This window comes from Mustela nivalis, assembly GCF_964662115.1.
Source record: "Mustela nivalis genome assembly, chromosome: X".
Taxonomy (NCBI): domain Eukaryota; kingdom Metazoa; phylum Chordata; class Mammalia; order Carnivora; family Mustelidae; genus Mustela; species Mustela nivalis.
In genome coordinates this window covers 7,524,932-7,546,832 of record NC_139040.1, presented here as the reverse complement: position 1 = coordinate 7,546,832, position 21,901 = coordinate 7,524,932, and the positions used below count along the sequence as shown (strand labels likewise).

Here is a 21,901-nt window from a genome sequence, read left to right as displayed (position 1 = left end):
TACATTATGTGGGAAATACAGCTTCCATTCTTACCGTTTTTAATTCAAGGATATTCCTCAGTTTATAGAGCAAATAATTTTAACAAGAATCCCTGATAAGCATGCCAAAAATGAGTGCTGAGCTAGCTGCGATGCGTCCAGAGGGGTAGGTGGGGACGGACACAAAGACACTAACATATTTGCATTTTTTTAATGCGCTAGGTGCTCGCCCTGTATTGTTTCATTTAATGCTGAGGGGGACCCCAGGCTTGCCCCCCTTTTACAAATGTCATTCCGAAGGGCTACGAAGTGAGACAGCTGGAATTTGAGCCTCCATCTGACCGACTCCAGAGTCGTGACTCTTCCCATTAGCCTCTTTCTATTCCAGGTTCGCTTCCCGTCGCTCAGCACAGGATGATCTGACGACACAGACACAAAGCATCAAAGCATCGTTCCGGGGACTACTAGAGAAGTCTCTGGAAGCCTAGTCGTGCACTGAGTTTGAAGATAAAGGGGTCAGGCTGTAAAGGATTATCCGATAATGTTTATAGGCCTGTAATTTGGGTTGAAGATTAATTCCAGTATTAACTATAGTTTATTATTTTAATTGTCAAGGTAATAGACAGTCATAGAAAATTTGGAAAATACAAAACCACCACAGAATGGTGAAATCAACGCTCTTGAGGGTCAGGAATTTCTAAACTTAAAAGCAGTGGGGGAATATCAAAGAAAAATACATATTTGACCGCACAAATGTTAAACAAATGCTGTTATCTCAGGTAGAGGCTTTAAATTTCAGTAGATACATGGCTTTTGATATATTTGGTATGTTTCCATTCATGGACAATCTGGTATTTCTATTCACTGTTGTGATAATACAGTTTTATATAATATAGTCATTAATATTATATAATATGCTGATTTCAATGTTACATTAACATCTGTTAATATATAATTATATAATATACAATATAATTAATATATAATATATTGGTGTTAATTGACATTATCAATAATGTATGTTACACCTTTTTCACAGGTTTGTTGTGAACTTAGAACTAGAAACTGGGAGTGGGAAACATGGGCCGCGTAGATACGTGAGGAATCTAACAACAAGAGAGGTCACAACCACTGGCCTGACGTGAGAACAGGAAGCACTGGGTCCCAGCTCTGCAGTTACTGAACGGGCGCAAGGACGCAGGATGGTTTCTCTCGGACCAAATGTGACATGCGGGCCAGGTGGTAGGGAGAGCTAGTCACCTGAAGCCTTTCTGAGTCTTGCCAAGGCAGACTGCCTACCGGGGTAAAGCGATCCCAATAGAAGATAAAAATGCTGAATTCTCAGGATAAAAGACAGGCACGTAAACGTAGTGTTGATCGATTATTGCCACTGGGGGAACCTCTAAAGCTAAGAGTCAGATCGGACCATCCACCAAGCCCAAGGAAAGGCAGCTGTAAACATCAGCCATAAGCAGATACCTGGAGGTCTGGTCAAGAGAGAACTTCCTGACCCTGACCTCCCCTCCGTCTATCCCAGAGAGGTCGGAAACCGTAACTACACTCTGGTGTGGAGGGGAGGCGGGTGGAGAAAGGAGGAAATGGATGAGGGAGAGTCACGCACATGGAGGCTAGAATTCTTCATTTTGAAGTACAACGTTTTGTTATTTTTACCCTAGACTAGACTAGACTAGTCATTACTAAAGCAGAACGATCACCAATGAAAGCAACCAGTGGACTTCATAGCGACTAAGGCTGAGGGAATAAGGTACAAAGACTGCCTACAATTTCATTCATGGACTCCAAACCAGATTCCCCAAGATGGATTTACAGTAATAGAGGAGAAAAAAAAATTACTATTTCTCATCAGCGTACTCCCAGGTAAATGTACTTCATACAATTGCTTTCATCTTCCATAACTTGAAAGGTAAGCACCTACTTTTTTGCACTAGTGTCCATTTAAGCATTCTTTCCTCTTTTGGACGCAGGCGCTGAGTACGTACTATGTGCCAGGTCGTGTTCTAGGTATTCAGGAAATTTCAGTGATTAAAAGATGAAGTTGACATTCCAGTGGGGAGAGAAAACCAAAAATGATTTAAATATAAATAAAATATAAAGTATCAGATAAAAATATTTATACTGAAGAGGATTAAGATAAGAGGATATGATAATGACTGGGGGGGGGCTGTTAGTCAAATAAGAGTCTCAAAGGTGGTCTTGCTCAGGAGGGACGATGGAAGCTGAGATCCGAATGAGAAGAAGTAGACAGCTGTGTACACTTTTTGGAGATGATATTATTGGCAGAGAGAAGAACTCGTGGACAAACCCCAAGGAAAGAACTAGCTCGGTTTGCTCGAGGGACAGAAAGAAGGCCTGTGTGACTGGAGCATTGGTGAGCTAAGCAGAGAGCGTTGGGGATGGACTTTGGAGAGGCAGAAGGTCCAGGTCATGTAAAGAAAGGCTTGTTTGTAAGCCAGGGTAAACAATTTGGATTACATTCCAAGGCAACTGGCAAGCCACTGGGGGAGTTTCAGCATGGCGGTGACATCATGAGGATTACATTTTAAAATCACTCTGGCTACTGCGAGTAAGCGAGACTATGAGGAATGGGAGCAGAGAGATAAGTCGAAGCAGGGGTGCCTGGGTGGCTCCAACGGTTAAGTGACTAACTCTTGGTTCCAGCTCGGGTCACGATCTCAGGGTCATGAGCTAGAGTCCTGCGTCAGGCTGCACGCTTAGCATAGAGTCTGCTTGCGACTATCTGCCCCCACCCAAATAAATAAATAAATCTTTTAAAAAAAAAATTTGAAACAATATAATGGTGACTTAAACCAGAGTGGTCTAATTACATTAATGGCACTACTATTTGCTGACACCTGAACAGACTGGGAGAGGTACAGGCTTAGAGGGAAATCCAAAGGTCTGTTTTTCATGTGCTGGGTTGGAGATGCCTAGCTGGCACCCAGGAAAGGGTATCATGTAGGATGTGGTTATGTCCCATTAAGGCAGAAGCTCAGCAGAGATGTCACAGCAGAATACAGACTTGGGATCTTTGGAATATGTTACGTAAAACCACGTAACAAATGAAATCACCTGAGAAGGGAGTAGAGTAAGAACAGAAAAGTGGCCCAAGATTAAATTCTTGGGACACCATATTCTACAGGTCCAAGAGAAGAGAAGCTAGGAAGAGAGACCGAAAAGGATCAGCCAGTGAAACAGAAGAAAAAACACAAGTGTGTGGGATCAAGGAAACAGATAGAAGCAAGTGTTTCCACAAGTAGGGAATAGTCAACCACGTGAAATGCTACTCAGCAATTAATTGAGAGGGAGATAATGAAGTGACTACAAGCAATCTCAATAGCAAGTATCTGACTTCCCTTTATGGACCTTAATATCTTCTGTGGTCGCACAGTCAACAAATGTTATCGGAAAATGCAGTCATGTTTGCAGTTATTTATCAACTTTGTAAGTTGCTGTGCTTTCTTAGCCTGAATAAATATTCACTTTCATGCCTCAATTTGTATTCTTTTTCCTAAATGGGGCCCCAAAATTGTAAACGCTTCTGGGGGCACAAACCCTAGATCTATACATGTTGAGGACAGACAGAGATAGATCAACCATTTCTTTTCAACATAGTCAAAATGAATGAGAATTTGATGTCTTGGCCTAATCTACAATTTTTAACTCAAACTATCTGCCCTCTCACCTCTGTAGTTGATGATCTACTGTTTTCTTCAATTTAGTATTTTGGAGAAGACTAAGGGTAGTCTGAACTTGTTTCTTTGTGGATGACTACTATTAGGTTACTATGTTTGTTTTTTATTTTGGTGGGCTGTAGACACTTGACAACTAGGATTCTTTGTGACATTTAATATTTTTACCTGATGTGAATCTGTTTTTATTAATTTTTTATAGAAGCCAGTGAACACCCTTATTTTCTAGATTTAATGTCTTTCTTGAGATCAGAAACATTTTTCCCATGTGTTTTTCTGCAATATTGCTTCTGTTTCATCTTTATTTGTAGCTCTTATCTACTGAACCCTTCCACCATATTTACTGTCACCACCTCCATTATCTTCATGTCTCTTCTTCTCTGGGTTCTTGAAGTTTTTTAGGTTCAGCTTCTTATTTACTAATTCAATTTTCTGAGATGTTAATTCTGCTCATTGTTTCCACACAGTTATTTTTACACTGTGTTATTCATCTTTCAGTAGTCTATCCTTTATTCATATTGACAAAAATAGCAAGGGAAAATGTGATAGGAACTTGAACTTGGTCACAAAGGACCACAGAGATGCCGGCACTGTCCATTCTATTCCCCCATGCCAATCGCCCCAAACAAAGAGGTCTTAAAAGTTATCTCTGAAATTAATTCTAGTGTTGATAATATATCAAGAAAGCACTGAAAGGAGGTAGTTTTAGGAGAGTTGAGAGTAGATTTCTGACTGATGTTGCATGGCAAATTTAGGGCTAAAGAAAGACTCTGAGGCTTTGGCAGGTCTTGACGCTCCATTGTTCATTTGCAAAGCCAGAGAAAAACTTAATAGGGAGAAAGTCCAGGGAGCAGAGAGCTAAAAACACGACTTGAGCATGCTCACATTAGCACAGCAGCATTGCAGGGGAATGCAAGAAGGTTGCCATCATCTGCTCTGACTGCTAAGTGACTCCAGCAGTAAGCTGTTGGGTGTGGTCCTCACCAGATAGCCCACCAAGAATCTTCCGACAGGCCAACTTGTGAAGGGCTTCCCCTGCTGAAGACAGTCTGTAAAGAATGGAAGAAGTACCTACTTCCTTAAACGTAGGGACACCAACACAAGGCCCCAAGGATAATAATCAAGGAAACATGACACCACTAAAGGAAACTAACAAAACACTAATTACTGGCACTAAAGAAATGGAGATCTATGAACTATCTGACAAAGAATTTAGAATAATCTTCTTAAAGAAATTCAGTGAGGGGCACCTGGCCAGCTCGGTAGGTGGAGCGTGCAACTCTTGATCTTGGGGTTGTGAGTTTGAGCTCCATGTTGGGTGTAGAGACTACTTAAAATATTTTTTAAAAAAGACATTCTGTGCACTACAAGAAAATACAGACAACTAAATGAAATTAGGAAAACAAAATGACAAACTCAACAATAAAATAGAAACCATTAAAAAAAAAAACCTAGAAATTCTAGCAGTAAAGAATACGGGTGCCTGGGTGGCTCAGTGGTTTAAACCGCTGCCTTCGGTTCAGGTCATGATCTCGGAGTCCTGGGATCGAGTCCCGCATCGGGCTCTCTGCTGAGCAGAGAGCCTGCTTCCCTCTCTCTCTCTCTGCCTGCCTCTCCATCTACTTGTGATTTCTCTCTGTCAAAATAAGTAAATAAAATCTTTAAAAATAAAAAAAAATAAAAAAATAAAAAAAGAATACAATGAACGAACTGAAGATTTCAATAGAGAACTTCAACAACAGACTTCGCCAAGCGTGAGAAAGAATACGTAATTGGGAAAACAGGTCATTGTAATCATCTAGTCCGAGGAGACTTAAAAAGAATGAAAAAAGTCTGCATAAATTACAGAATACCATTAACAGAAACAATCTTATGTTATTGGAGTTCCCAGAAAGAGAAGATAGGGGGAAAGGGGCAGGAAGCTTATTTAAACCAATAATGACGGAGAACTTCCCAAACCTGAGGAAAGAGTTGGATGTCCAAGTTCATGAAACTAATAGGTCACTCCAAAATTCCAACCAGAGAGGAGTTGGGTGGGGGTGGGCGGTGGGTGAAATAGATAAAGGGGACTGATAGTATATTTGTCTTGATGAGCATTGGGAAAGGTAGAGAATTGTTGAATCATTGTATTGTACACCTGAAACGAATATAACACTATATGTTAATCACAGTAGGATTTTTCAAATTCCAACAGAAAATTATCTTCTCTAAGACACATTAAAATAAAAGGATCTCAAGTCAAAGACAAAGAGATAATGTTAAAAGAAGCAAAGGGGAAAAAAGTTCTCACATTTAAGGGAACACCCTTAAGGCTATCGGCATATTTCTTAGCAGAAATCTTGCAGGACAGAAGCAAGTGGGATGATACATTCAAACTGCTGGGGGAAAAAAAAACCCCACCCTGCTAGCTGAGAATGCTTTACCAGGCAAAACTGTGTTTCAGAAATGAAGGCAAGATAAAGACTTTCCCAAACAAATCTGAAGGGGTTCACAACCACTAGTCCTGCCTTACAAAAAGGAGTTCTTTGAGCAGAAACAAAAGACCAATGACTAGTAAAGTGAAAATATATGAAAAAGTAAAACATACCAGTAAAGGTGAGTATACAGTCAAATTCAGAATATTCTAACACTGCAATATTGCACTGTGTCAATCACTTCACTCAAGTATAAAAGATTAAGTACAAAAGAACTGAAAATAACTATAGCTACAGTAGTTTGTTAAATGATACACAAAATAAAAAGAGGTAAATTGCGACACCAAAAGCATAAGTATAGGGGAGGAGTAAAAGGGTAGAGTTTTTCTATGTGATCAAAGTTAAGCTGTTAGCAGTTTAAAAAAGACTGTTATCCATAAGATATTTTATGTAAGTTTCGTGGTAACCAAAAAACAAAAAGAGGAGATACACAAAAGATAAAGAGAAGGGAATCAAAGCATACTATTATGGAAAAGTGTCATTTCTCAAAGGAAGACTTCAGAAGAGGAAGAAAGAAACCTGGCAAAACAGCCTGAAGGCAATTAATAAGATGCCATCAGTAAGTCCTTATCTGTCAAGAATTACTTTAAATGTAAATAGATTACGTTCTTCAATCAAAAGGTACAGAGCAGCTGACAGGATTAAAAACCACGATGTAACTATATACTGCCTACAAGAGACTCATTTGAGAGACTCATTTCACACTGAAGGACACGTATAAACTCAAAGTAAAGGAATAGAAAAAAAAAAAATTCCATGCAAATAGAAACCAAAAGAGACCAGGGGTGGCTATACTTATCCGACAAAACACACTTTAAATCAAACCCATAACAAGAGAAAAGGTGACTGTATAATGATAAAGGGGTCAGTTGCTCGAAAGGATGTAACACTTGTAAATATATGTGTGCCCAACATTGGAGCACATAAATATATTAAGCAAATATTAACAGACCTGAAAAGAGAACTGGATGATGTGGTTGGTGTGTGTGTGTGTGTGTGTGTGTGTGTGTGTGTGATGGAATATTATTCTGCCACACAAAAGTAGGAAATGCTTGCAACAGACTGTGCAGCCACCACCAAGATTTAGGCTCAAGACCTTCCTGGCAAGAAGGAGGGACAAAGGACAAAGGAACAAAGTGACAGGCGGCATGGCTTCCGAGTTCTCCAAGATCTGACTTGTTCACAGACCCACTGCTCACATTCTCCCCACCATCATCCAGAACCAGCAAGGGAACCCCAGGAAATTCTACGAGGGTAAGAAGGACAAGACCCTGATCTGCACCCCCAGAAGACACATGCCATGTGCCACCGACTGAACAAGCACGAGGAGAACCCGAGACCAAGAAGCAGCGGCAGGTGCAGCGGCTGTACCCGCTATGGAAGGATGCGGCCCAGGCCTGAGCAGCAGCGTCTGTACCACACAAACACACAAGAGAACAAAGCAGGAAATCCTTTGGTGACAACACGGATGGACTTTGAGGGCATCACGCTAAGTGAAGTAAGTCAGACGGAGAACCACGAGCACGGCCTGTTCTCACGCCTACGTGTTATCCAAAAAGGCTGAACTCAAAGAAGCACAAAGCAGACTACTGGTTGTCAGGGGTGGGGGTGGTGGAAATGGAGAGGTGTTGGTCAAAGGGTACAAACCTCCAGCAATAAGATGAAAGCGCTCTGGGATCTGAGCTACAGCATGGCAACCAGAATTGACAGCACTGTATTGAACACGCGCAAGCCAGAAGAGAGCAGACCTTCGCTGTTATCACCGAAAGACAATGGTAATTTATATAAGGGAACTGACATGTTAACTAACCTTATGCGATCATCATTTCAGTGCGTACGTGTTATATCCATTCTCTAAATCCATTTCACTACGCACACACAGACATCATCCGCACCGCGTACACCTGATACTCGTATTTGTTATATGTCACTATACCTCAGTAAAGCTGGGGAAAAGTAATAGCAAAGGAAATAGAAATGCTTCAGAGAACAGAAGAGGAGGAGGAATGGAATGAAAGGGACCAGCAGTGTTTTGCATTCAAAGGGGGAAAAAAAAAAAAGATGTTACAAAATCAGTAGGATCAGAAAAAGTTCTTGAAACTTAAAAATATGACCGCTGAAATTTAAAGTGTAATTAAAATATAACATAGACATCTTCTAGGCAGAACAAAACTGAAAGAAGAAGAAAACTGTGAGGAAAAATATAAAAGAAATTCAATACAGGCTGTCTCACACTCGACAAACAGGTGTTCTGGAAAGACAGAAGTGCAGGGGACAGATTGTGAGAAGGAACAAAAGCAAGCTTCCTGGAGCTAACGGACTTCAGCGTTCCCAGCACAGGAGCCCGGTCAGCGCCCAGCCCAGATTCAAAGTGAAAAGTTCCACACGTGGACCCATTATGACATTTCAGAACAGCCAGGACGAGAAGATACCCCAGTCCTTAAGAGAAAACTTTAGGTTACCTACAAAGGAATGACAGGACTGGATTTCTCACCATCAAGAGGAGATTCGAGAAGATAATGGAGCAATGCCTTTGAGACCCGGGGCCACTTTTTAAGCGAAAACTCCCCACACAGCCAAAGTACTTCTCAAGGTTGAGAACAGGATAAAATGAGTTTTCAAACGATCCAAAATTCATGTTTCTCTCGGGAAGGTAACCGAATGTAGACAGCAGTAAGCAAAGGAAAACGTGTCATCAGGAGACAGTGTGCGTTGCCAACGGAAGTGAGCGTCCCACTTCCTCTCACGTGTCCCAGCAACCTCTCACCAGAGGAGTAGCTCAGAAATACTGCCGGAAGTTGTTCAGATGGGCAATCAAATCGTTAATATATTACTTAAACTTACAAAAGGAATCAAGAGAGGAGCTAGGAAAAAAAGGGAAAAAACCATCCTGAGGGAAGGTTGGGGAGCAAAAAGTGAAGATGTATAATGTTCGCCACAAAACAGTGATGTATACGGTTATTTAGAAATATATCACTAAAAAGAAAAAAAAAAGGAAATTTATTACTAACCAGAAGCAAGAGTTAAAAGAGCTAAAGGAACGGGATTGATGGTTGAGAGATGAAGAGCAAAAGAACGTTGCTTTTCATTTTAAGCCGAAAACATTGGTGGTGAATGGACTGGATCACCATCAAGACCAGTGGGGGGCCACTGTAACTGTTTAGCTACGAAATGGGAAGGTCTCGAAGGAGAGCACTGGCTGCAGGTATAAAAGAGATGCCTTTGAGAGAGCCTACTAGTGGGCGACAATCACTCCAGTGTTTCCAGATCAAGGGATTTTATTTGTTTAAGACTTTATTTATGTAGGGTCGCCTAGGTGGCTTAGTCCTTAAGCGTCTGCCTTCGGCTCAGGTCATGATCCCAGAGTCCTGGGATGGAGCCCCCCGTGTCGGGCTCCCTGCTCAGTGGGAGGCCTGCTTCTTCCTCCCCCACTCTCCCTGCTTGTGTTTCTTCTCTCGCTGTGTCTCTCTGTCAAATAAATTAAACCTTTGAAAAAATTATTTTAAGATTTTATTTATTGGGCCACCTGGGTGGCTCAGTGGGTTGGGCAACTGCCTTCTGTTCAGCTCATGATCCCGGAATCCTGGGAATGAGTCCCGTATCGGGCTCCCTGCTCTGTGGGCAGTCTGCTTCTCCCTCTGACCTTCTCCCCTCTCATGCTTTCTCACCCTCTCTATGTCTCAAATAAATAAATAAAATCTTTTTTTAAAAGATTGAGCGGGGCTGAGGGGCAAAAGGAGAGAGAGAAAGAGACTCCCTGCTGAGCAGGGAGCCCAATGCAGGACTCGATCCCAGGACCCTGAGATCATGACCTGAGCCAAAGGCAGAGGCTTAACCCACTGAGCCACTCAGGGAACCCCAGATCAAGAGCTTTTAATTAAGAAGTAATATTTCTGTGCAGTGTTTGTTCTCTGTTTACCTGCAGCCCTCTTACAAAAATTGCTACACCTGTGGAGGAGACCTCATTGGTCCTTTTTAATTATTGATACTTTCCAATATACTGCTCACATGCAGAAGTGTCAGGTTGTACAACTCAAAAATGTTGTGGGTACTTATTGCTCAATCGCTCTGAGTAGAATGGGGAAATAGAAAGAGAATGATTTGACAGACTGTTGTCGAAAGAGACTTTTTCTGGTGGTGGGCAGACTGGGGATAAAATCAGGGTGGTTTGTATCTATATATCCAAAAATAATCTGTGTTCCACAGACCAATAGTAAAGCAATGGTAGGAAAATTGATGGTGTTGTGACATTGTTTTGCTCAAACTAAATACTGCAGCTTATCTCTGTAATTGTGATATTTAGAAAGGACATCACCAAAAAAGATGGGGACATAAATCACCACAGAAAGCTATGGCATCGGCTTTGGGCAGGAGCAAGAAAGAAGTCCCACAGAGCACCCACTGAGCTCCAAGAGAAGCTGATTGAAAGGCCATTAGCTCAGACGATGATGATGTAATCAGATAGGTTAGCTGATAATGTGTGCCAAGTGCTTAGGAAGCTCCTTAAACTAGAATAGTTAACAAGGCTGACTTCTTTCTGTCTGATGGATAAGGCCTGAAGTACATTCCCCCAACAGGTGACATTAAAAAGACATAAAGAGAAATCTGGGCTTGGAGTTTAAAAAAAAAATGCACTGAGCACACATCTACTTGTGTTTCCTCCCAAGATCCTCTGGGAATCATCGAAAAGATTTTGGGGTGGGGGGAGCAGAAAAAGCCGTCCTAGTGCTAGAGGAACCGGAAAGGCAGCGGGCAGGAGCCCGGCATGTCTGAGGAATGGCGGGTTGTGGAGAGACAGCAGAATGCACCCGACATGGACCTGAGCAGGAAACCCCAGAGAGCACAGGCCGAAGGAAGGAGACTCCAGAGCCGGCTACCTGCGGAATGGCACAGCCAGCCCGCCCCTCGCTTCTAGTCCGTCCCCCATTCTGCCCAGAGGGCCGTGGCCAGGGCTCGGGGGTCAGAGTTCGCAGGTTTGGGGAGGGAGGTGGTTTGCCCAGGGGGGGCTCTTGGTGTCTATGTGAGCGCCTGCCAGAGAAGCAGGGCGGGAGGTCACCCTGAATCTCCATATGAAGCTCTCGGGGGCAGAAAGAAAGAAAAAGACAAAACCAAACTATAAAGAGCTCTGCTCAGACGTGCGACATACTAAGACCCGCACTTCCATCTCCCTCCCCCACACAAGTAAGACCCCCCCTTCTTTTGACACTTGTGGGCATTCCACTGGTCAGCAGAGTCTTTGGGAAAAAAAAAAAAGCAAGCAAAATAGATGGGCAATTTTATAAGCTCTGTAAGAATTGAGGCACTTAACTAGCTAAGAGGAGGCTGAGACTTGGACAGAGCGGCCTAGGACTTGATCTGGAGAGTCCTTCTCGGTTCGCGCCCCCGCCCCCGCCCGTCACAGACAGAACTCCTTCCCTTTCGATGCCCGTCAAGAATCTCAGGAGTGCTCTTTAAACGTGATCGTATAAAGGAGAATTCTTATTCCTGCTCAAAATGTGGTTTGAAAAGCACTGTGCCCAAGAATTCCTCTTACAATCTTCTCCTGATGATGAACGTGACCCAGTGATCTCCCCCACCCCGCCCCCGCCCCCGCCCCCGCCCGGAAGCCCACTCTATTTCTGGAAATGCACATAAAGGGCAATGCAGGGAAACTCAATGCAATTTTTTTTCCTTGAAGATAAGGAGTTCCATAATCAGGAGTTACCTGTCACAGCGCACACAAATGTTGGCAGCTCGGGGTGTGAACCCCAAGGCTTTCTTCTCTCCTCTCTCTAGGGAGTGCACACTTCTCCAGCGAGCACAGGGGCGGCTAGGTGTTGAGATTTGATAGATAAGAGAGCTTGTGGTTAGTTATAAAATCTACTTGTATAAAATAGCTTCTGAAGTGCTCGAGCGTGTGTATTTCCTGTGAGTTTTGCCTCTGCAGCTGTAACGCGGCGTAAGAGCTGGAGAGCCGCACAGCGCCCAGGCGGCACACTAGGTCCACGAGCGACCGCTAGCCCTGTTTTTCCATGAAACTTCGCACACAAATAATTAAGTGCCTTGGGATTAATCTGCAGAGCCAAGGACGGAAGTTTCACTCCGGCCATGACTGGGGACTGCTTTATGAGATGGGATGGTATTGAAACAGGACCTTCCACAGTGAGCAGACGGTACTCTCTTAAACCCAGCAGTCTCGTCACAAGCGTGTTCAACACTCACTGATCTTCATCCGCTGAAGGTAAATTTTCAGAAAAATCCAGATGTCATTAGAAGGGAAATCTGTTGTTAAAAAGTGAATGATTGGGGCGCCTGGGTGGCTCAGTGGGTTAAGCCTCTGCCTTCGGCTCAGGTCATGATCTCAGGGTCCTGGGATCGAGCCCCACATCGGGCTCTCTGCTCAGCAGGAGCCTGTTTCCCCTCTCTCTCTGCCTGCCTCTCTGCCTACTTGTGATCTCTGTCTGTCAAATAAATAAATAAAATCTTAAAAAAAAAAAAGTGAACGATCAACCTAGGTATATTCTTTAAGTCTAAAGCTATATTTGGGGGCACCTGGGTGGATCAGTCATTGGGCATCTGCCTTCAGCTCAGATCATGATCCCAGGGTCCTGGGATCAAGCCCTGCATTGGGCTCCCTGCTCAGTAGAGAGCCTGCTTGTCCCTCTCCCTCTGCTGCTCTCCCTGCTTGTGCACTCTCGCTCTCTCTCTGTGTGTGTTAAATCAATCAATCAATCAATCAATAAAATATTAAAAGAAAAAAAGCATCACCTGGTGAGAAAATAATGAAATTTGTCTGTTCCTAGAAAAATAGTTGGGAAGGCGATTCCAAAGTACACTGACTCAACTTCAACAGAACCAGTATAGTGTCCACAAGAAATAAAACAGAAAGGACTGCCACACTGGAGGCAAAGTGGCCCTTGTCGGTTGCCTCTCCAGAGGACAAAAACACATTATTACTGATCCCCTGTGAGCAAGGGCGATAGACTCATTAGGAAGGAGGGCTCTGGGAATACTGGCAGGCAAGGGAGGCAGGCAGAAGGTACGTACAGCACTGGGAGCAGGACAACACTCACCTATCACAGATAAAATCCAAAAAGACTTACGGAAAATTTAACACCGTTACAGGCTGAGAATGATTCTAGGGGAAAACAAAACAAACAAAACAGGAAACAGTTGTGTAGAGTGTGACTTCAACTATAATAAATATTCAATGTGGAAAATCTGTGTCTGTCTGAGAGAAAGAGATGCTTACAAATCTGCCACATTTCACAAGGACTCCCACCGCCGTACAAACTGGCAGTGGGCCTCAGATGCCCAAGAAGATCAGGCCAAAATCACTGTAATGCTAACTGGGGGTTATTACACACAGGAAAGAAAGAAGACTGTACCTCGCACCTAGGGAACAGAAGGGTGCCGCAGATGTTTACTCCACGAGTGCCTTGTGCGTGTCCGGCTCTTTGGCCCTCTGACATAGGATTGCTGAAGGTCTTGCCAAATACTTTCAGTGGCTATGGAAATGTTTCCTCCTGCCTTTATTGAGTCCTGGTGATGGGGGAAATGAAATAGATCAAGCTGTGAACATCGGGGATGAACTACGAGCGTAGAATGACAGCTCTAGTTTCTGGAATTAAAAAGTCTCATTATTGGGTTGTCATATTCAGGGAAGAAATGCCAAATGCTTAAGTGAACCTGCCTGGTACACTGCAAACCATTAAGAAGAAATTAAGTAGAGGTGCCCAGAAAATCTGTAGCTATTTTGGTTGATGTTCATTATTTTTAAGTACAAATACTAATGGAATTTTATTTTCACTTCAATATTTAGAGTTTGAAAAATGCCTTCAAATGAGATTCTCTTGATCTCCACTCCATTCTCCCTGGCTACTGTGGTAAACACTGTTGGCTTCCTACCCAATAGCCTGACCTTTCCCTTCTCCCTTGCCAGCACAACCCAGATTTTGTTCAACCTCCTCTGAATTATAATTTCTTTCCCCATACTTGGGTGATGAGTTCTGATTGGACTTTCTAAGCCAAGCATTCCTCTCGGTAAATGCTTGGTTTGGCCTGGGCAAGTGATGTAATTCTGGCCAAGGAGACTTTAGGGGAAATCTGCCAGAAGCTTCTGGGAAGGTTTTCTTTGTTCTTAAAAAGGAATATATGAAAGATGCAGACTCTTGTTTTGAGAATTAAATGAGCGAATATATATTGCTTAGAACAGTGACTGGCAGACAGTCAATAACTGGCCCATAACAACTCAATAATCCTTAGGTATCCAGAGCAGACACCTCGGACTCCAAGATGGCGTCCCCCGTACCAGTGAAGGAGAGGAAGCTCATGGCCGTGAAACTAGGAGAGCTGCCAAGCTGGATACTGATGAGGGATTTCACCCCTAAAGGCACTGCTGGAGCGTTTCAAAGAGGTCACTGTGGGTATTACAAGTATGTCAATGTGAAGAAAGGGGGCGTCGCTGGTGCTGGCAGCTTCTGTGCTTTTCAACTACTGCCATTGTTACAAGGAACTCAAACATGAGCAGCTACTTCCTGGCCGTGACCTTTGCCTGGCACCCTTGAATCCTTTCATATCCTCACTGAGAATTAACTTCCAATAACAGATGACTGGTAAAAACAATCGTTAGGTATCAGTGCTGTTTTCTTGCTGTTGCTGTTATTGTAAATGTGTAGCACACTGCAGTGGCCAGGGTCCCCTAGATGTGGTAGTGGTTGTGAACACTGCATTTCTATCCATGCAGTGAGGATGAACACTAACCCACAACGGAGGCACATGGCCACAGAAAGCGTTTTGACAATAGCTAGGAAAACAAAGCTCTTCAAGCAAGAATTTTTCAACCGAAACATGCAGAAACTGGCTCAGAGCTAACAGGGACATAGATATGGAGCAACAGTATTTATCGCACTGTAGCCATAGAAAGAGCTCTGATGCTCCCTCAGTAGGAAGAAGGAATAATCTCATAGAACTTGTATTTATTTTTCTTTATTCTCCATTTGCCACCTCACTGCAAGCCCCCAAGCCAAATCTTTCCATATCTATAATTTATGTATTATGTATCGGTCGCATGGTAAGAACAAGAATGTTAGAGCTGAAATCATAGAATAATATATTCTGGAAAATGAAAACTTCAAATTTAATGAAGAAACATTTCAATTTCCAGATAATTTTAATTTTTCTTCACTTATCTCTAATGTGAATACTAAAGGAAAGGTTTAGAAATACTGGCATATACAGGACACAAATGTCATTTCCTTTCCAAACTCTTAGGCAAGATATTAAAGCATAACAAGTATAGATATTAAGCATTCTAGTTTTATCTCTCTCAAGCATATATTTTTAAAATGGTACTTAATGGTTACAAAACTCCTTAATGGACAAAAAAATGTTCAGCACCATAAAATAAAATAATGTCACACTAGTCCATGATGGATAAGATTAAACTTACATTAAAATATTAAGAAATTACATATACATTATCTTGGCATTTGTAAACTTGTACCTCTCTTCAGTTTTTAACTAAAAAAAATAAATAATAATAAAATAATAAAATTAATTAATTAATTAATTAAAATAAATAAACAAAAATCAAATAATAAAAATAAATAAACTTTTCATTAGAGCGATGGTAGCGGTGCTGTTCATGGGGTTCCATTTTCCACCAGGCAGATGCTAGGAAGGGTCTGAACCAACCCCAATTGTTATCTACATACTAGGTGTTAGAATTTTGGCCTGGCACTTTCCCTATAGTCTTGTACAAGGCTTCCTCCACAACTGTGCCTCAGTTTCCACTTCTGTAAGATAAGATGCTGAGCCTCAAAGTGTCTTCCAGATTGGAGATCTGAAAACTCTCTTCACAAACTGGAAGAGACCTCTACTATGTGTTCACACAATTTCATCTTCTAGTCTCCCCCCACCCCTTACATGTAGGTGGGACCACATGGCCCAGTACTGGCCAATGGAGTGTGGCGGAAGTGAAACACGTCACTTCCAGGCCTGGCCCCTACACTGCTCCATGCAATGTCCCCACATTCTCCCTCTCCCTCCCCACTGCAGGGGAGGGAGTGAAGCCATCCGAGATGATGGAAGATGATGATGGCCGGCAGCAGGGCTGCTCAAGAGAACTTCTGAAACAGAAATATCCACATCAGATTTTATGCAGGTGTGAAATAAGCCCAAATTAGGTTAAGATATCACAAATTCCCTGTCATATGCTACAAAATGAGCATTAGTTTGACTAATACAAACACATACACATACAGAACACACAGAGTCAGATCTACTGTCACTAACACGGACAGCAAAAGCTTGAACACTGGTCTGAACACCTCTCCAGGCTGAAACTTCCGATATTGTTAAGTCCAACAAGACTCTGGGAATAAATAAAAGCAAGGTGGTAACACAAATGCAAAACGCCATCTCCTCATAATGGAGCTATCACGAAATTTTTAAAAAGCTTTCTACATTGTGAATCTTATAAATTTGAATGAAAATGCATACAATCCAAGTATTTTCTGTTTTAAAACTGTGTGTCCTTGGGTTTGATCATGTAAATTGTCAATGTCACAATATGTACATGTGTCAAATCGACACTCTGTACATCTCAAACTTATACAATGTTATATGTCAATTATAGCTCAATAAAGCTGGGAAAATATAATGTAGATTGTCTTAAAATATAAACTACAGTCCAAACATGGGATTTGTAAATAAACTTTTAACAGACCATAGACTTAAAAACTGCAAGCTCTGAAAAATATTTCCCACAAATGTGCTTTTCAGAGGTATTCTTGCATACATGAGGATTCAGAATATTAGTTTTTTTGTGTCCTTCTTACTTTTTTTGATTTTTAAATATAATATTCTGCCTTAAGGGTGCTTAGAAGTACTATTTCACATCACTTATGACCACTATAGATATTAAAGTCTACAAAAATGTTTAATCAACACTTTATAAGCTTAATCGATAGTGTTTATATAAGAAGTGGAAAAAATTCAGAAATAAAGTTGACTAGTATTTACTGTATGAAATAACATTTCAACCACTCAGAGAATAACCCTTAAAAATGAACAAAGTCCAAGGGGTGTCTGGCTGGCTCAGTTCATAAAGCACGTGACTCTTGATCTTGGGGTTGTGAATTCAAGCCCCACACTGGGCCTAGAGCTTACTTTTAAAAAATGAACTAATTCCAAAGTTCAGGGATGAGTAAATGGTGATTTATTGTACTTTCTGAGTACATAGTTTTGTGCGTATTTGAACATTTGGGGGCAAATTGTTAAAGGGTGTGGGGTAGAATTAGGTCCAGGTCCTAATCCCCAGATCGTGTAAATACATTAGGTTATGTGGCAAAGGGAATTAAGGTTGCTGATCACCTGATCTTGAGATGGGGCGATTATCCTGGATTATCTGGGCAGATCCAATGTCAACACAAAGGTCCTAATAAGTGCGAGGAGGCAGGAGAGCAAGCCAAGGAACACAGGTGGCCTCTAGAAGCTGGAGAGGCAAGGAATGGCTCCTGGACTAGCGCCTCCAAAGGAATGCCACAGTGAAACCCATTTCAGACTTCCGACCTGCAGGACTGTACAATAATAGCTCTGTGCATTTTAAGCCACTAAGTTTGTCAGCAATGGAAAATGGTCACCAGGAGAGACACGTCCTCCCTGCTTTCTCCTTCCCATCTGTGGAGGGGCACTGTAGTGGCCCCGGGAAGATGCCCACACTCTAATCCCCAGAACCCGTAGGTTCTGTTCCACAGCAAGGAGGAATTAAAGTCGTTCCATCAACTGACCTTGAGATGAGATTATGCTGGATTATCTGGAGGGGCCCAATGTCATCCCAAGAGTCCTTAAAGCTGGAAAGAGAGGCAGAAGAGAGGCTTCGAAAATGGAGGAAGGTGCCACGAGCCGAGAAATGTGGAAACAGATTCTCCCTTACAGCCCGCAGAGGGAACAGGGCCCCGCCGACGTCTTGACCGTAGCCCAGTGAGACCCCTCTCAGACTTCCGACTTTCCGGAGGACCAAGACGTTCACTCTGTGTTGTTTGAAGCAACCCCATTCACAGTCACCCGTTATGGCAGCATTAGGAAACAAAGAGCCCCCAAATTCTTGCTGACTATCTCTCCGCACTTAGCACTGTGACAGTCACCCAGAGAGATGCCAGAACGGTTTGGTCCCCGCCTTTGAGTCGTTTGCCATCTGCTTGAGGAAACGCGGCTTACACAAGGAATACCTATGGGTAAGAAAAGATGATGCCGAAGTGAGCAAGATGGAGGATAAGGGCTCCTTGAACTCCGTGCTGTCACAGAGAAAAGAATCCCTGAGCGTGGCAACAAAAATCATCTATGAGGGGGCACCTGGGTGGCTTAGTCGTTGGGCATCTGCCTTCGGCTCAGGTCATGATCCTGGGGTCCTGGGATTGAGCCCCACATTGGGCTTCCTGCTCGGCGGGAAGCCTGCTTCTCCCTCTCCCCTTCCTCCTGCTTGTGTTCCCTCTCTCGCTGTGTCTCTCTCTGTCAAATAAATAAATACAATCTCTAGGGGCGCCTGGGTGGCTCAGTGGGTTAAGCCGCTACCTTCGGCTCAGGTCATGATCTCAGGGTCCTGGGATCGAGCCCCACATCAGGCTCTCTGCTCCGCAGGGAGCCTGCTTCCCTCTCTCTCTCTTTCTCTGCCTGCATCTCTGCCTACTTGTGATCTCTGTCTGTCAAATAAATAAATAAAATCTTTAAAAAAAAATACAATCTCTAAAAAAAAATCATCTATCAACCCATGGTCTCCTGGCCTCTTAAGAAACCCTTTTAGCCCCAAAACACGGCCTGCAGGATTCATCCTTCCCGTCACTCATCCCCTCTTTGCAGTGCAGCCCTCCTTGCTTTTGAGCTGACACCCCCATTCACCCTCTCCACATCCTTGCAATTTGTCTCGCACGTGGGAACCTAGCTGTGGGGACTGCCGTTCCTCGTCTGTAAGATGGGCAGAGATAATAGTAATATCCGATAGGGTCATTGACGGTGAGGATTAAATAAGACACTATAAGTCTAGTGCTTAGCGTGGTGGCTGGGGAGCCCTGGCTCAAAGCACGGGGTGATTATCATTCGCGGGGGCCGGGCACAGCCTGGCCATGAGTAGAGCGATCGTGTGTCCAGTTTGCACGGGGCAGCCCTGGAAAGCCTTTCTTTCCCAGGTTAGTTATTAACAGCACCTCTCTTTGTTCACAAAAATGTCCCCAAATGGCACCTTCATCATAAGGAATGAGGCAAGAAGCCAACTGGTAGAATTCGCTGATCAGATCAGCACCGACAGGAGAGCTGATTTACAGTAAAACATCTGGCTCAGGCTTCTTGCATCTTCCCCGCCTAAGGCACAGGATCGGTGCTAGGACCAGAGATGAGACCGAGTCCCTGGAACAGGCCAAAGGTATGGAAAAGGCTACGGACAGAAGACTTCAGAGAGATGTTCTGTTTCTCTTCTCCTTGAACAATTTCTTCTTCATCCTCCCTTATCCGGGGAGAGCGCGGGGATTAGAAAGAGCCAATTCTCCTGCCATTTGATTATTTCAAGCAGGCATTTTTGTCTGTCTCCCTGGAAAGAACAAAGTCAAATCCTTTTGATATCGAATTGCCTCGATGCTTTAAAGCTCCAGAGCTGTGATTATGGTCTGAAAATAGCTCTTGACATAAAACAAAGATTAAAGATTCAGGTAAGTTTAAAGATGGGCTCTCCTTAGTTCTGAGGAGGCTAAAACCAGGGTTAGTCCAAACAACAATTTATTACAAGGATAAGATAAGGAGCTGTGCGTGAACATTCCTTCTTTACAACAGCTTTCCCTTCAGAATGACCTCTTTCAATCTTTACATTCATGATTTTGTATGAATATGGATATGTGTAGTTAAATTTATATGTAAATACACACACACGTGTTTGTGTGTGTGTGTGTGTGTGTGTGTATATATATATATATATATAGATAGATAGATATAGATATATTTAGGTGTATATGAGAAAGAGGAGTGTCTGTAGGTATTGACATGGAAAAATGCCACTATCCACGGTGAACTGTAGAAAATAAGCATGCAAAATAAAAATATGGAATATCTGCATCTGCATATGCTCAATAAAGAATCTGAGAGAATATTTCTTGGGGGTCAAAAATGAGGGGGTCGGTGGCAGACGGGACAATTTCCCATTTTACTCTATTGTCAGTGGGCTTCTCTACCATTTTACTTTTTCTAACTAGAACCATGTGTTCATTTTGTACTTAAAATATTAATGCCAAAGTTATCATTTTTATTTTTAAGCATCATTGGGTTTCAAAAGCATGAAAATATCCATTTCAAGACTATGCATTAATAGACAAATGGTGAGACCAAAAGGACAAGGTTTCTTTTCTTTTTATTTGAGCCTAGATGACACACAATGTTACACTAGTTTCAGGTGCACAACACGGTGATGCAACAAGTGTGTAAGGTGATGCTGTTGTCGCCACAGCTCCCGTCTGTCAATTTCATTGACGAGCCTCGCTATGGTCCACCTTCCATCCACATGACGTACTCAGTCCAGAACTGGAAGCCTGTATCTCCCACTCCCTTTCACCCATCAGAAGGCCAAGGTTTTTCTTAAATATGCATTTATTTATTTGAGAGAAAGAGAGAGAGAGAGCTCATGGGAGCAGGGGGAGGAGTAGAAGGAAAGGAAGAGAGAAAAGTAGACTCTATGCTCAGGGTCAAGTCCCATTTGAGGCTTGATCCCAGGACTCTGAGATCATGACCTAAGCTGAAACCAAGAGTTTGATGCTTAACCATTAGAGAGGGGCAGAGGAAGAGAGAAGCAGACTCCCCACTGAGCAGGGAGCCCGATGCAGGGTTTGATCCCAAGAGCCTGGGTGGCTCAGAAGGCCAAGGTTTTAATGTGACACTTGTTAACTTGAGACCAAATAACTGAAGGGGAACAAACAGCCTCTTGAAAGCATAACAGCCCTATCTTCCCACCTTGTTGTCAGAAAACCCACTTCCTTTCTTAAAACACATAGAGTTGTGGCAGATGGATTGCTGAAACACCCCTTTGGTGAGTAAACCCTGTATAATCCTCTCCCCTGAGTGTGATCAGGACCTATAAATAGGATGGGATTTCTTTAATATGAGTATGTGTATGCTATGTACATGGCAAATGCAAAGGAATTTTGCAGATGTTATTAAGGTCCCTCTTAAGTTGCCCTTAATTTAATCAAAAGGGAGGTTTTTCCTAGGTGGGCCTGGCCTAATCAGTTGAGTCCTTTAAAACTGGGACTAGGGGCATGCTGGGTGGCTCAGTCCATTGGGCATCAGACTCTGGTTCGATTTCAGCTCTGGTCATGGTCTCAGGGTCATGGGATCGAGCCCCACATCTAGCTCCATGCTCAGCATGCGAGTCTGCTTGTCCCTCTCTCTCTGCTCCTCCCCCTCCTCATGTGCATGCTCTCTCTCTTTCTCTAAAATAAATAAATAAATATAACCTTTTAAATAAGTAAATAAATAAGCAAAACTGGGACTAGAATTCAGATACCAGAGGGGCAGCGGCCAATACTTTCCCAGTGAAGAAGCAAATCGCCATGTTACATAGAGGGTCACGAGGGAGGGAACAGCAGGCAGACGGAAAAGCAGGCCAACTGGTGCTGAGAACCTCGTCTCTGAAGCTTCAAAAAACTGAATTCTGCCAATTACCAACAAGCTCAGAAGAGGATCTCAAGCCACGGATAAGGCAGACGCTCTGGCTGACGC

At 42.9% G+C, this 21,901-nt stretch overlaps 1 long non-coding RNA gene and 1 pseudogene across 2 annotated transcripts in view; one reads left to right on the top strand and one right to left on the bottom strand.

Annotated features, from left to right (window-relative positions):
* LOC309856147 overlaps nt 1-21,901 on the bottom strand; it is a 216,408-nt gene that overhangs the window by 171,396 nt on the left and 23,111 nt on the right. The window lies entirely within an intron of this gene.
* LOC309856583 (ATP synthase subunit f, mitochondrial pseudogene) lies at nt 14,438-14,747 on the top strand (annotated as a pseudogene). The gene has a single exon. The product of its transcript is annotated as an ATP synthase subunit f, mitochondrial pseudogene (transcript).